Source organism: Lithobates pipiens, unplaced genomic scaffold (assembly GCF_037356315.1).
Source record: "Lithobates pipiens isolate NorthernLeopardFrog02 unplaced genomic scaffold, aLitPip1_a1.2 Scaffold_67, whole genome shotgun sequence".
Classification (NCBI taxonomy): domain Eukaryota; kingdom Metazoa; phylum Chordata; class Amphibia; order Anura; family Ranidae; genus Lithobates; species Lithobates pipiens.
The window spans coordinates 1,923,771-1,936,241 of record NW_027507889.1 but is presented as its reverse complement, the minus strand read 5'-3'; the positions used below and the strand labels follow the sequence as shown (position 1 = coordinate 1,936,241).

At 42.8% G+C, this 12,471-nt stretch overlaps 8 pseudogenes; all 8 read left to right on the top strand.

Annotated features, from left to right (window-relative positions):
• The first annotated feature begins 1,625 nt into the window (after positions 1 to 1,625).
• On the top strand, positions 1,626 to 1,744 carry LOC143959135 (5S ribosomal RNA; annotated as a pseudogene).
• A 108-nt stretch (positions 1,745 to 1,852) lies between these two features.
• Positions 1,853 to 1,971, top strand: LOC143959208 (5S ribosomal RNA; annotated as a pseudogene).
• A 331-nt stretch (positions 1,972 to 2,302) lies between these two features.
• Positions 2,303 to 2,421, top strand: LOC143959175 (5S ribosomal RNA; annotated as a pseudogene).
• Positions 2,422 to 2,732: 311 nt separating this feature from the next.
• On the top strand, positions 2,733 to 2,851 carry LOC143959190 (5S ribosomal RNA; annotated as a pseudogene).
• A 341-nt stretch (positions 2,852 to 3,192) lies between these two features.
• LOC143959254 (5S ribosomal RNA) lies at positions 3,193 to 3,312 on the top strand (annotated as a pseudogene).
• A 109-nt stretch (positions 3,313 to 3,421) lies between these two features.
• LOC143959194 (5S ribosomal RNA) lies at positions 3,422 to 3,550 on the top strand (annotated as a pseudogene).
• Positions 3,551 to 3,658: 108 nt separating this feature from the next.
• Positions 3,659 to 3,777, top strand: LOC143959170 (5S ribosomal RNA; annotated as a pseudogene).
• Positions 3,778 to 3,886: 109 nt separating this feature from the next.
• On the top strand, positions 3,887 to 4,005 carry LOC143959168 (5S ribosomal RNA; annotated as a pseudogene).
• The last annotated feature ends 8,466 nt before the right edge of the window (positions 4,006 to 12,471 follow it).

The following is a 12,471-nucleotide window of genomic DNA, read 5'->3' as shown; positions in this document are numbered from 1 at the left end:
TTTGTGAGGAAAAAATAAAAAAATAAAGGAAAAGGACAATATTTGGGCACGACGTCGCTCTTACTGTATGCAAATTTGCGTTCGTGGCTTGAAGGTGTTACTTTTTTTTTTTTTTAGAACGGTTGGCTTTTTAGTGATAACAACCAAGGCGGCTAAAAGCCGTTCGAGAGAGGACGTCCAACCCCCCCTCCAGCCGCTCTTCCTGTCCCACTGGTAGACCTGAGCCACCAGTCGGCATGTCCGCCCCCCAAGCTGAGACCTGAACAAAGCCAGATTTGGTTTGTATCGGGTCTCCGATGTAAAATCCCAACAGCACCAATTTATTTAAAAAAATAACAGTATTCAGAATCGCTGATTTTGGCGATCTGAATACTTGTAAGTGCAAAAGGAGGGTCTTTTAGACTCCTTATACCTCCATAAAGAGTACCATTCACATGCCTATTACTGTCACATTATTTGTGACAGCAATAAAAGTGATCAGATTTTTTATTTTATTTTTAAAGGGACAGTGCAAAAAAAGAAAAATAAATAAGATTTTTTTTTTAAAGCACCCCCCTCCCATCATAGCATCACCTTACCAATCCTTAGAAGGACCGTTGAAGGACCTTTGTGCAAATAGTAGGTTGTGATTAGCAGACTGTACCTCAGTCCCTATAATCATAAAGGACTACTGCAGCAGAAGGGCAGCAGTCAAGTATAATATTCTTTCTATATTTGGAAGAAAGAATATTATACGTGTACAAGCCTATTACCATACCAGTCCTGAAAAGAACCTTTGTGGACCTAACAGTAACAGCTACTGATTAAACTGACTGTCCCTCACTGCCACACACAGCTTCCTGCCTGTCCCTATTTAAACTGACAAAACACAGGCTCCTGCAACAATCACTTGAATAGCACTCAAAACTATATCCTGTACTACTTTACCATATCAGTTCTGAAAAGGACTTTTGTGGACCTAATAGTAACAGCTAATGATTAAACTGACTGTCCCTGCTGCACACAGCGTCCTGTCCCTCTCTCAGCCCTGACAAAAGACAATCTGCAGCAACAATGACTTGAATAGCAGTGCCTCAAACCTATATCCTGAACTACACCTATACCATACCAGTCCTTAATAGAACTTTTGTGGACCTAATAGCTAGTGATTTGGGTCACTGCAGTCTCTCCCTTCTCCACACAGCAACCTCTTCCTATAGTGACAGAAGAAAGAATGTAAAATGGCCACCGGATCGGGTCTATTAATAAGTTAGGGGGAATGTCCAAGTGTCCATGTGCTATAATGTCTCAATTGGCTGTCCTGTACACCATGATGGATGTGTCATCATAGGTCAAAGTTCTTTTACACAGTACACACGTAAGTCCGCCGGGCGAACAGCGGCAATAGTCGGCCGAACGGGCGGACCGCGAACAGCCGAAATTCGCCGCGACACGACCGCTGGGCGAACAGTTCGGCCATCCCTACTGGTTAGTACCTTGATGGGAGACCGCTTGGGAATACCAGGTGCCGTATGCTTTTTGTTTAATATGTTGTTGGCGTCAACGACCTGTTTTATTTTTCTGCTTGTTTTCCGAGGTGACCATCTTGGCGTTTGTCAAGAGGGTTTAGAGTAACCAGCAAGTTTGCCTAAGGCCACATCACCCTGAATGCGCCCAATCTTGTCTGATCTCGGATGCTAAGCAGGGTCGGGCCTTGTTAGTACCTGAATGGGTGCCCGCCTGGGAATATCAGGTGCCGTAGGCTTTTTTTTAATATGTTGTTGACGTCGACAACCTGCTTTATTTTTCTGCTTGTTTGCCGAGGTGACCATCTTGGCGTTTGTCAAGAGGGTTGAGAGTTGCCACCAAGATGGCCTACTGCTACATCACTCTGAATGCGCCTGATCTCGTCTGATCTCGGATGCTAAGCAGGGTCAGGACTGGTTAGTACCTGGATGGGAGACTGCCTGGAAATACCTGGTTCCGTAGGCTTTTTTTAAAATGTTGTTGGCATCGACGACCTGTTTAATTTTTCTGCTTGTTTGCCGAGGTGACCATCTTGGCGTTTGTCATGAGGGTTGAGAGTGGCCAGCAAGTTCCCCTACGGCCACATCACCCTGAATGAGCCTGATAACATATGATATCAGATGCTAAGCAGGGTCGGGCCTGGTTAGTACCTGGATGGGAGACCGCCTCGGAATACTAGGTTCCATAGATTTTTTTTAATATGTTGTTGGCGTCGACGACGTCTTGTTTTTCTGCTTGTTTGCAGAGGTGACCATCTTTGCATTTGTCAAGAGGGTTGAGAGTGGCCAGCAAGATCACCTACGGCCACATCACCCTGAATGCGCCTGATCTTGTCTATTCTTGGATGATAAGCAGGGTTGGGCCAGGTTAATACCTGGATGGGAGACCACCTGTGAATACCGGGTGCCGTAGGCTTTTTTTTTTAATATGCTGTTGGCGTCGATGACCCGTTTTATTTTTCTGCTTGTTTGCCGAGGTGACCATCTTGGTGTTTATCAAGAGGGTTGAGAGGGGCCAGCAAGATCACTTTTGGTCACATCACCCTGCATGTGCCCCATCTCGTCTGTTCTCGGATGCTAAGCAGGATCAGGCCTTGGATATACTATGTGCCATACGCTTCTTTTTAATATGTTGTTGGCGTCGACGACCTGTTTTATTTTTCTGCTTGTTTGCCGAGCTGACCATCTTGCCGTTTGTCAAGAGGGTTGAGAGTGGCCAGCAAGATCTCTTACAGCCACATCACCCTGAATGCACCCAATCTCGTCTGATCTCGTATACTAAGCAGGGACGGGCCTGGTTAGTACCTGGGTGGGAGACTGCTTGGGAATACCAGGTGCCGTAGCCTTTTTTTAATATGTTGTTGGCATCGACGACCTGTTTTATTTTTCTGCTTGTTTGCCGAGGTGACGATCTTGGCGTTTGTCAAGAGGATTGAGAGTGGCCAGCAAGATCGCCTACGGCCACATCACCCTGAATGCTCCCGATCTTGTCTTATCTCGTCTGATCTCGGATGCTAAGCAGGGTCAGGCCTGATTAGTACCTGGATGGGAAACCGCCTGGTAATAACAGGTACCATCGTTTTTTTTTTATATGTTGTTGACGTCGACAAAGGTTTATTTTTCTGCTTGTTTGCCGAGGTGAATATCTTAGCGTTTGTCAAGAGGGTTGAGAGTGGCCAGCAAGATTGCCAAAGGCCATATCACCCTGAATGCGCACAATCTCGTCTGATCTTGGATGCTAAGCAGGGTCGGGCCTGCTTAGGTGCCTGGATGGGAGACCTCCTGGGAATACCAGGTGCTGTAGGCTTTTTTTTTTATATGTTGTTGGTGTAGACGACCTGTTTTATTTTTCTGCTTGTTTGCCGAGGTGATCATCTTCACGTTTGTCAAGAGGGTTGAGAGTGGCCAGCAAGATCGCCTACAGCTACATCACCCTGAATGCTCCCGATCTTATCTTATCTCGTCTGATCTCGAATGCTAAGCAGTGTCGGGCCTGGTTAGTACCTGGATGGGAGACAGCTTGGGAATACCAGGTGCCGTAGGCTTTTTTTTATTATGTTGTTGGCGTCGACAACCTGTTATATTTTTCTACTAATTTGCCGAAGTGACCATCTTGATGTTTGTCAAGAGGGTTGAGAGTGACCAGCAAGGTCGCCTACAGCCACATCACCCTGAATGCTCTTGATCTTGTCTGATCTCGGATGCAAAGCAGGGTCGGGCTTGGTTAGTACCTGGATGGGAGACCACCTGGGAATAACAGATGCCATAGGCTTTTTTGTAATATGTTGTTTGTGTAGACGACCAGATTTAATTTTTCTGCTTGTTTGCCGAGGTGATCATCTTGATGTTTGTCAAGAGGGTTGAGAGTGGACAGCAAGATTGCTTACAGCCACATCACCCTGAATGCGCTCTGTTTCGTTTGATTTCGGAAGCTAAGCAGTGTCGGGCCTGGTTAGTACCTGGATGGGAGACCGTCAGGGAATAACAGGTGCTGTAGGCTTTTTTTAATACGTTGTTGGCGTCGACGACCTGTTTTCTTTTTCTGCTTGTTTGCCAAGGTGACCATCTTGGCCTTTGTCAAGAGGGTTGAGAGAGATAATGAAGAACCCCTAAGGCCTCATCACCCTGAATGCGCCCAATCTCGTCTGATTTTGGATGATAAGCAGGGTCGGGCCTGGTTAGTGCCTGGGTTGGAGACTGCTTGGGAGTACCAGGTGCCATAACCTTTTTTTTGTTGTTGGCGTCGACGAACTGTTTTATTTTTCTTCTTGTTTGCCGAGGTGACCATCTTGGCGTTTGTCAAGAGGGTTGAGAGTGGTCAGCAAAATCGCCTTCGGCCTCATCACCCTGAATGTGCCCAATCTCCTCTGATCTCGGATGCTAAGCAGGTTTGTGAAAGGTTATGTTAAGCATCCATCTTGTTTCTGTCAGCCATCTTAATATTCACAAACTTCCATTTTACAATATGTACAGTTTGAACACCCCTTTAACTTCTCAGATAACTGTCTCAACATGAGATTCTTCTAACTCATGTGTTCTCACACACTTATCTATAACCTTCACACTGTTTCTCAGCATTCTTTTAGCTACAGAAGGAATTATGTATCTTTTTCTTATATTAATTCAGCTAGCTTAGAACAAAGAACAATAGTGTTTTGTCTTGACCAGCTGTAATCGTCTTGATGTCTACTGCGCATGTCTTATTCTGTATGACGTGAAATTTACTATATCAATCGCTTTGTAATAACTCAATACAATTAGTTCTTGAAGGACGCCATGGTGTGTGTGTGGTTTTATTTGTCCTTCGAGAATTGATTCCAGATATATCTGAATTTATACAATACATTGGATCTAAGGTCTGAGAGGTTGAAGGGACCACCCTAGACACAGGATTAACCCTTTCAGAACTGGGGGCTTGTCCCGGGATGGATGTTTATTTACCCTTAACGGACGTGGAAAGCTACTTTTAACGCTCGGTAAGTGAATTCTATTCTTATTGAGTGAAATTGACTTGCCGGGGTCCGGGTGTCAGGTGTGTGACTTGGCTTCCATCCCACAGAGATTGCTGTTGGGTTATAGAACCTCTCATAAGTATACATAAGTTGACCGGTCATGACCTTGGTTGTCATATAGTGTTTTGGGGACACTTGTAAAGATCTTGGCGATCTTAGAAGAATAGGTTTTGGGGACCTTAGAAAAATTTACAGAGTACTCTAGAGTTTTAGTTATGTTGGGGACAGAACTGGTGACTGATGATCAATGTATTGTGTAAACTTTGTGTATGATTGTATAATTGCTTTTGCTTTAAAAGTATAACGCTGAAAGAATTGCGCTGAGTGTGTATATGTGGACTGCTATTTTGTTTCCAGAACCAAAAGGCATACTTGGTGAGTAGTATTCCCGGAGGTTATAAAGTTACAATTTGGGTAAAGCTATTTTGGAAAAGGTAAACAGATTCATGTACATTGCAAAGTTAATTTCATAGGTGATTTAAATTTGTCTGAAACAAAACAGCAGCTCCATGAGCAAAATTGTGTGTTTATTGTATCTGAAATACTCTTGAACTTGTTCCAAATTTATTCTGTTACAGTCTTGAAGTGATTGTAGCTGTATTAGTACAAAAAAGTATCACGGACCGTACCATATTTTTTGTTAAAGGAATCTAAGTTGAGGTATTGCCTAATTGTCTGATTCACACCGTTGTCTGTTTTGTTTTCATAGGAAAATTAAATGTACGGAGCAATACCTAGTTAACCCTTAGGTGGATCATATGGCAGGAGGGACAGAAAGCCGGTTTGGGTATTCTGACAATTTTGGATCCATTATTGATCCAGACTTTCCTGAGTAATCTCAAACCCCATTTAGTGGTCCCAGTCAAACAAATGATTACTGAATGGTCCCAGCTTTTCCTTTTGTCTCAGGTGATTTCACTGACAGTCCAATGGTTGCTATTTCAATAAATGGGAGACTCCTCCCCTATCTCATTGATAGCGGGGCCACTAGGAGTACTATTTGTGAAGATCATTTCAGAGGCAAATGGGAACCAGCGGAACCCTCTTTGGGAATTAATGGGATACTGACAAAAACATATAGGACTCCACCCCTACCAATAGAAGATGATGAAGGGTACACCATATGCACACATTCTTTCAGGATAATACCAAGGTGTCCTGTAAATTTGTTGGGAAGAGACTTGTTTGGGCCACTAGGAATCACAATTAGAACCAACTCAGAAGGAGGTCTAGACATTTCCTCAGATAAAATCACTATAGTAGCATGCAAACCAGGTTTATTGATGCTGTCACAACAAAATAGTGAAGAAGATTTTGAGGATATAGACCCCCAGGTCTGGTCTACATCAGATCTGGATGTAGGACTTGTTTCATGCACACCATACAAGGCCACTCTCAAAGAAGGTGCATTTCCTATCTATCATAAACAGTATCCACTTTCTAAAGAAAAGATGGATGGCATAGTGCCAATGGTGAAGAAGTTTCTGCAGGATGGAATCCTTGAGGAAATTATTTCTCCATACAACACACCTGTTAACCCTGTAAAGAAGCCGGATGGCTCCTTCAGATTTGTACAGGACTTGAGGGCCATAAATGACCTCATAGTCCCAATAGCACCCATTGTACCTGATGTTCCATCTCTACTGTCCTCCATTCCAGCAACAGCCAAATGTTTTACTTTAATTGATTTAAAGAATGCTTTTTTCTCTGTCCTTGTAGACAAGGAGACAAGGCCACTCTTTGCTTTTACTGTGTCGATTGACCAACACAATCGCCAGTTTACCTGGTGTAGAATGCCCCAGGGATATATAGACTCACCTGTGGTCTATTCTATAGTACTCCAAGCCACCCTCAGGCCTTGGACTGCCCCTCATGGTTCTGTACTGTTGCAATATGTTGATGATCTTTTGATTTGTAGTTCTTCGGAGGAGGACTGCTGAGCTGATAGCCTATCCTTATTGAAATGGTTACATACGTGTGGTCACAAAGTGTCTAAGAAAAAATTACAATGGTGTAAACAGGAGGTTGAGTACCTAGGGTTTGTGCTGTCTCCGGGAGTTAGGAAAGTCAGTCACAAAAGAACTGTTGCTATAGTGGGTCTGCCCCGCCCACTTACCAAGAAAGACCTGCTAACCTTTCTTGGAATGATTGGTTACTGCCGCCAATGGATACCTGACTGTTCTTTCTATGACAATATATTGAGACAAGCAACACTCTCTGAAATGTCTGACATTGTAAAATGGTCTGATGAAATGTTAAATGCTTTTACCATGTTGAAAAGTGCAATGGTTACCAGCCCGAGCCTCGGCCTCCCTGATTTTTGCAAAATGTTTCACTTGTTTGCTAGGGAAAATTGCAGAAACATGGCAGGAGTACTGGCCCAGGAACATGGTGGGAGACTGCGCCCTGTAGCTTTTTTCTCAAAGGTGGTTCCAGTACAGGTGCAAGGCATGCCTGCTTGTCTCGTTGAAGCTTGAAGCGTTGGCTTCTTGTTCTATGGTTGCAGAGTTGGCAGCACCATTTACCTTGGGCCATAACACTACTTTACACACCTCACACAACGTTACCACACTCCTCAAAACTTTACATACTCAGCATATGTCAGCACAAAGATTGAGTGGGTATGAAGTCATCCTCCTGTCCAATCCAAACCTGAAAATAAAAAGTTCAAACATAAACTCTGGCCCAGCTCCAATTTTGAATGCCTTATTAGGTCTTAAAGGAGAACAGGATGACTTACCACCACCTCATGACTGTACACAATCAATACATCAGGACACTTCACCTAGAGCAGATATGCTTTCAGTACCAATTCCTACCGCACAAACAGTTTTTGTTGATGGCTCTTGCAGCAGACCAAGTGATAATGTCTATCATGCAGGATATGCTGTTGTCCAACTGCCGGATACTGTCCTCGAGGCCAATCCAATACCCTATCAGTCTGCACAAGCTGCTGAATTGATAGCATTAACCCGTGCATGCCAGCTGTTTGCAGGAAAAGAGGTAAACATTTACACTGATTCTAGGTATGCTCATGGTGTGGTTTGGGACCATGGTGTAATATGGCTTTGCAGAGGATATGTGGCAGCAGATGGAAGGAGCATCTCACACTCTGACCTAGTCACAGCATTACTGGATGCAATTCAGTTGCCTTCAAAACTAGCTATCATGCACTGTAAGGCACATACAGGCCAAATGACTGATATAGCCAAAGGTAATGCACTAGCTGACAGAATAGCTAAAGAAGCTGCATCTACACAAAAGGCAAACATTCAAATGCCCATGCTAACACCTCAGCCATGTTCCCTGAAAGAGACACATTGGCTCACGGAACTACAGGCTTTTGCCACCCCTGATGATATTGCGCAATGGAACTGTGATGGGATGGTACAAAAGGATCCTAAAACAGGATTAATCTGCAAAGAGGGGAAGCCGTGTATTCCTGTTGCTAGCGCCCCCCTGTTCATTGCACAATACCATGGACTGGGTCACAAGGGATGGCAGGCCACATGTGAACTTCTAGATGCAGATTTTTTCATTGCAGGATTACCTAATCTAGTCAAAGCTTTTGTAAGGAGATGTGTCACTTGCATTAGGAACAATCCAACAAACCCAAAGAAATCAAAGCATGAACATCTTGAGTACCCAACAACACCGTTTACCCATTTACAGATAGACTTTACACATATGCCCAAAGAAGGAAAGAAACAACAATACCTTTTGGTCATAGTGATCATGATGTCACGCTGGCCCGAAATTTTTGTCAAAAACAATGAAAACGCACAAACTGTAGTGAAGATCCTCACACAGGAAATTATTCCTAGATGGGGGTGTCCATTGCAAATAAATTCAGACAATGGCCCAGCTTTCACAGCTAAAATCTGCCAAGATCTTGTAAAAGTACTAAAAATAGACTGGAAATTTCACCTCCCCTACCATCCACAGAGTTCAGGAATTGTAGAGAGAATGAATAGAACAATTAAAGACAGGAGAAGGAAAGCTACGGGGGGAATTTTGGCAAGTGGAAAAAAGTTCTCCCAGCTGTATTAGCCGAAATCAGAATGACCCCTCACAGTGTGACGGGTTATTCCCCCTTCGAGGTACTCATGGGTAGGCCATTCCCCACACCGTGGGCTAATCATCCCTTGATGGTAGAGAAAGGTGATTTGGAACAAATACAGGAGGAATATGTAAAAAAACTGATTGAAACTCTTGATATTGTTGAAAGAAGAGTTGCTCGCACCTCTCCTTCTTCTTCACAGGTACCAACCCACCCGTTCCAGGTCGGTGATCAAGTTGTGGTCCAGAGGCTTCAGAAAGGTCGAAAGCCGCAAGAGGTTCCATTCGGACCAGTGACCAAAGTGGTAGCCGTCACCAGGACTGCCATCCTTACAGAGGAAAGTCCTACTTGGATCCATGCCAGCAGAGTAAAGAAGGTTGATCTAAGCCCAGGAATTCAAGAAAGGCTGAAAAGAGGTGAAGCAGGTGTTTTAAGTCCTCAAAAGACAAGCACAGACATAAAGGACAGTGATGTCACTCATATCACCACAGACTTCTGGGAAGGCCTTTTGCCTTCTGGACATTTCTACTTCTGATCTTTGTCCCAGTGTGGATAATAACTAACTGTATCTTTCATCCTGACGACTTAGGTGCCTTAAAACTCATATGTGGTAAAAGCGAAATACACACCAACCATACTGACTTTCACCTCAGAAATCGCAGTAAAAGAGATGTCTCTAATGAATTGATCAAAGAAACAAGTTTTTCTGGAAAAATTTTACTGTTAAAATTTAAATATGCTTATGCTAGAAAGTCAGGATATGAAAAATGCTGGATTTGTAGTAAGTTGCACTCAGAAACTGCTAAAATCCCACTTTTAGCTGTCCCTCTAAACCTCAAGTCATTATTGGAAAATACTCTAGTCTTAAGTATTAAGAATGTCTCGGAAGGGTACCGCAATCAGAGTATTATGTTTTACACTTTAGGAAAGACACATGAACCTGAGTGGTGTGTTCAGCTAGGCAATACATCCAACGGAATAGGTATGTGTTCCAAGTCTGTATTTAACATTTCAAAGGGTATTCCCTTCCACACCAGTAACATTATCATGGGTCATATGTGTAGTTACAAAAATCAATCCCTTAACAGCACCATTAGTGAACTTACTACATACAGGAACACAACCTCTGGGATACTTGTGAGTAAACTTGTTAGTGCTGCATTTGAGGCTGGAACTGAGCCCCAACGTAGTTCTCTAAGAAGATTTTCATTGGGAAACAATACATATGTATGCTGTGCTAAAATTTGTTACCCATGGATCCCCGCAGGAGTGAAAGGATGGTGTTATTTAGCACAGTTGGTACCAGTCATGTCAGCCCTAGGCCAGAATCAGGAACATCACATACAAGTGACTTCAAGTCCAGTACATAGGTTAACTTATAAATACAAGAGAGAAACCCCACCTATGTTTTCTACTTCAGATAAGTCATGGACATGGTTTCCATCCTGGACAGGATGGGGCATAACCATGATGGACAAATTAAATAACTACACTAGTTTAATAAATGATGTTATGGAAAAAAACTCCCAAGATATAGGACTACTCAATGTCGAGCTCAAAGCAATTAGAAGACAACTAGAGTTACACGAATTGGCTATTGAAAGCATGAGTGCAGCTCTGACAGGTTTATGCGAAATGACCCAAGATTATGAATGTTGTACATGGTTTCACAATACCAGCCTGGAAATCCCAGACTACTATGATGTTATTAGTCAACACCGAACACAGGTAAATGAATTAATGAAACAAGCAAGGGACATAGGTAATTATGGATGGAACCCCTTTTCTAGTTTGGGTTTAGGTGGAATATTTTCATGGTTAAAGGACATAGTGATTATGATTATCATAGTACTATTGTTAGGATTGATAGGCTACCTGATTTTCAAGCTTATTCTACTTTGTATTAGCAAATGTACTACACCAGACCAACCTTCTCACGCATATACACAATATCTGCAGCTTTATGTAAATGAATATAACAAACGTAGCAAGAACCGTAGATTTCAGGAGGCTGCGGATCTGTAGAAGTCATTCCATGACTTAAGAGGGGGTTGAAAGGTTATGTTAAGCATCCATCTTGTTTCTGTCAGCCATCTTAATATTCACAAACTTCCATTTTACAATATGTACAGTTTGAACACCCCTTTAACTTCTCAGATAACTGTCTCAACATGAGATTCTTCTAACTCATGTGTTCTCACACACTTATCTATAACCTTCACACTGTTTCTCAGCATTCTTTTAGCTACAGAAGGAATTATGTATCTTTTTCTTATATTAATTCAGCTAGCTTAGAACAAAGAACAATAGCGTTTTGTCTTGACCAGCTGTAATCGTCTTGATGTCTACTGCGCATGTCTTATTCTGTATGACGTGAAATTTACTATATCAATCACTTTGTAATAACTCAATACAATTAGTTCTTGAAGGACACCATGGTGTGTGTGTGGTTTTATTTGTCCTTCGAGAATTGATTCCAGATATATCAGAATTTATACAATACATTGGATCTAAGGTCTGAGAGGTTGAAGGGACCACCCTAGACACAGGATTAACCCTTTCAGTTTGGGCCTGGTTAGTACCTGGATGGGAGACCTTCTGGGAATACCAGGCGCCGTAGGCTTTATTTTAATATGTTGTTGGCGTGGACGACCTGTTTTAATTAAGCCTGGTTGCTAGGTTTACAAAAAGTTGCCACTAAATGATATATTGCTCACAAAAGCCATAGTTATATGTGGAATTTCACCCCAAAATATATTCTGCTGCTTCTCCTGAGTACGGGGATACCACATATGTGGGACTTTTTGGGAGTCTAGCCGTGTACGGCACCCCGAAATCCAATCACTGCCTTCAGGATTTCTAAGGGTGCAAATTTTTGATTTCACTCCTCACTACCTATAACAGTTCCGAAGGCCATAAAATGCCAAAATAACACAACCCTCCCCCCCAAATGACCCCATTTTGGAAAGTAGACACCCCAAGGAAATTGCTGAGGGGCATGTTGAGCCCTTTGAAAAAAAAAATTTTGTCCCAAGTGATTGAATAATGATACAAAAAAAAAAAGTTTCCAAAAAAGTTGTCACTAAATGATATATTGCTCACACATGCCATAGTTATATGTAGAATTGCACCCCAAATATATATTCTGCTGCTTCTCCTGAGTACGGGGATACCACATATGTGGGACTCTTTGGGAGCCTAGCCACGTACGGGACCCTGAAAACCAAGCACTGCCTTTCCGAATTTAAATATAAAACGCTACCAAAAAAAACTGTTAGCAATCGCAGGGATCAGGCCTGACTCTGCGAACACTGCAGTTATGTGTTTAGTGTTTTGTAAGTGACAATGATCGATCGATACTGCACTTGGGTGGGCTGGGCGGAGGGGCAAAACG